Source organism: Lathyrus oleraceus, chromosome 1, assembly GCF_024323335.1.
Source record: "Lathyrus oleraceus cultivar Zhongwan6 chromosome 1, CAAS_Psat_ZW6_1.0, whole genome shotgun sequence".
NCBI classification, from domain to species: Eukaryota; Viridiplantae; Streptophyta; class Magnoliopsida; order Fabales; family Fabaceae; genus Lathyrus; species Lathyrus oleraceus.
In genome coordinates this window covers 340,512,343-340,515,963 of record NC_066579.1, presented here as the reverse complement: position 1 = coordinate 340,515,963, position 3,621 = coordinate 340,512,343, and positions in this window count along the sequence as shown.

The following is a 3,621-nucleotide window of genomic DNA, read 5'->3' as shown; positions in this document are numbered from 1 at the left end:
AGCAAGTATTTAATGTTCATGCCCAAAACAAAAAGGCGATAAAAGAGCTCTAAGAACTTAAATGCAACAACTATTGAATCTTTTGTATCTATGTATAAAGTATGTGAGGATGAAAAAAATGCTCGAGATATATTTTGGACTCATCCTGATTCTATTAAGTTATTCAACATATTTCCCACTGTGCTCATTATTGATTCAACGTATAAGACCAATAAGTATAGGCTTCTACATCTGGAAATTATTGGTGTTACTTCTACAAAGATGTCTTTTTCAGTTGGGATTTCATTTTTGGAAAATGAAAAAGAGGTCAATGTTACTTGGGCTTTAGAAGCGTGTCGTAGTATGTTGAAGGACCAAAAAAATATGCAAAAGGTCATTGTCAGCGATCATGATACCATACTGATGATTTCGATTTTAAAGGTGTTTCCAACATCATTTGAATTACTTTGTAGGTATCACATTACAAAATATGTGAGAAGTAGACTTAAGCCTACGGTAGAGACCAAATAAGTCAATGGTGAAATGGGAAAATCGTCAAAACTTGTATGATATTGAAAAGCATAATGGATGCCTGACATGTTATAAAAAATTCTTTTATGGAAGAGTTATATGTCGAATATGTAATATATTTTAGGAGGGTGTATGATAAATATTCGAATTTCTTGAAATATATTGAAGTAAAATTCTAGACCAGGTGAATGAGAAGATTGTTTGCGCTTCAACTGATCATGTTAGACACTTTAGAAATACAACCACTAACATGGTTGAATCTGTCATGCTACATTGAAGAATTGGTTGGAAAATAGTAAAAATGATTTATGTAGAGATTGAAACTCTGCGAACCAAATTATCCAAACTAGCATAACGAGATACAAACATCATTTAGTCACAACATTATAGTATTAGAAAACAGATTCAGAGACAACAATCTTTATTCTTAATTGATGGGCAATATTGTTTACCGTGAAAATTGGTAAACAACCGCTGGTCTTCCAAATTACAAAAAATTTGGTTACTCAAAGGATCGACCGGATTGATCCTAGGACATCTGCTATTATTCTAAAATTGTATATAAAATATGAACACTTCGACAATATTCTTGAGTAAGGAATGTTTGCTTAAAGCGTTTTTTAAGAAGATAAATGGCGGAAATGTAAGTAAAGTGTAAAACAATGCTTAATAAATGACTAGTAATAAAGGATAATTGCTGAACAAAAGGTGTAAATAAACTTTGATTGATACAAAGATAATGGTGTTATCAAACATACATTCTCAATTGTACTTGTTTCTCAACACGCTGGATACTTTGAGTAAATATGATTGATTGTACAACAATTTGAACACACCCTAATCCTAACACTAAGACACCTATATATACTAAATTGAAATAATCGTCGCCAACGGATCTTCTCCTAGGCACTGACACGTTACACTCGGCATGTCTGTGATTCAGGACAACATTCTACGCGTCCTTTCTATCAAAAGTGGATAAGAATGAAATACGGTTACTCAAATTCAAATATACATCGAACAAACTCTTCCGTTGAAGTGATATTATGAACTTGGGATTATTCCTAAGTCTCACATTCGTCTTCCCTTACAGAAGGAAGACTTCGACACTTCCCCACACCACAAATGCTTTGTGTCGAAATCACAGATATCTCCGAAGAGCATTCTCTTTCCTTAGTTTATCACCTCCAACCTGATGTCAAAATTTCCACCTAAAAAGTTGCCCCCTAAACAATGTCTTTTTTGATATACCGAAGAAAAAGGTATTTTTTATTTTTGACAATCTAATTCGACATTACAAAATTATACATCTGCTATGACATCACAGTCATGATGACAACTTTAGCAAAATGTCTCTTCAGAACCCACGTGAGGATCTTTAGGTAATCATCATGTTTCCTTGCCCCTAAGAAATCGTGCCTAGCCTCTAACTGCTACCGCTTATCATGACCATTTATACTGACAGATGTCCACTTTCTTTTTTTCCCATTATTGCCTAACCGAAACCGCTTCCACTTCCGCAACTTATAAATAGACATACTCAACACTTTTTCTTCTTCTTTCTTAACTTTTCACATTCCTACCCTTCTCAAATAACTATTTCTTCTACTTTTCATCTTCCTCAAGCCAAAAAACCCAGTTCATTTCTTTCTTTGAACAATGGAATCATCTACGAAAACCAACAAGGAATCCAACAAAAACACCAAAGATTCCAGAAAACCCTAATCCAGACTGAGGAAAACCTAAGGTTAGCGAGGAATCCAACACTGAGGAAAACCCTAATCCAGATAATCAGGGAAACCTTTCGACTGATGAACCCGTCGACTTAACCTATATGAATAGTGGTTTCAGGGTATTTCGATCATGCCCTTTATTTCGAGATCCCTCCGATTATTTAGGTTGGTTAGAAAAAATTGAGAAAAAGAAATCCCAAGTCTGGAAAGAAATGGGTATTTTCGACTTAATACAATTTTCGAAAGTAGAACCTGGTTATTGTCAGACCATGCTAGTTTCTTCTTTGTACTTTTGGGATAGTACCCACCACACTTTTCACCCCCCTATGGCATGATGACACCTACACTCTTCGACATCGCTGTCATCACAGGGCTTAAGCCTATGGGTGAAACCTATGATCCGGATTTCCTATCCAAAGACACTATTAACTTCGACACTTCTAGGGCCTCCTTTGATCGCGTGGCTTAGTAAGTCTATGGGATTCGCGACTGCAAGTGCATAGTCTTATCACGTAGTTTTAAAGATTATCGAACCCAAATGACTAATAATCGAACATACGTTATCTAATGTTACTATGTAAATATAAGGCTGAGGATCTTTCTAAGAGTGGAGGGAAAAAGAGAAATAACTATAAGGAGAACAAAATATTAATAAAGATATTTAATAGCGGGATATCGGTATGTAACGCATCAAACTTCGGGGATCTGATGGATAGTTGGTGTAATCTTAAAGATCTCCGTAGAAATTATTTATATAAAGGACTTCGTCTCACACTCTCGTTTTTATTGACTCTGACCATACTCTTAAACCAGAATGCTTGGCTCTCGCGGTCTCATTTGAATTTAAAAGTAATTTTTGAATATAAATAAAGTCTAATTAATCCTAAAGCGCTCTCGCTGTGTTTAGGATTAATGCCTAGTTTCAGTTATCCGGTTAAAATCTCAAACTCTCGTTCTTATTGACCGTAACCTTTGTTTGCTTTGTACTTTCGTACGAAAAACAATTTCGAATTTAAAACAAGAAACTAAAATCGGAAAATAATATTTTATAAAAGCCAACACCCATTATTTATGAATCCCTTCGTTTCGACGGTTTTTACATACTGATACCTATTGGTTTAGCTGAACATGGATCTGGGAACAAACATCATATTCAGATGATTAAGCATACGATAAGGCATAAGCAATAAAAATGTAATTAAAATAAAACCTGAATGCAAATTGAGAACTTGGAATGAATACTGATTCTTCAAATTAAACAATACCGACATGCTTTGGCAATCGAGTACACCGTAACAATCAAATTCAGTTGCTTACATAATAATTGCAATAGTCCCTGATGTGTAGAATCTATTGCTTTTATAAGGTAGGAAACTGC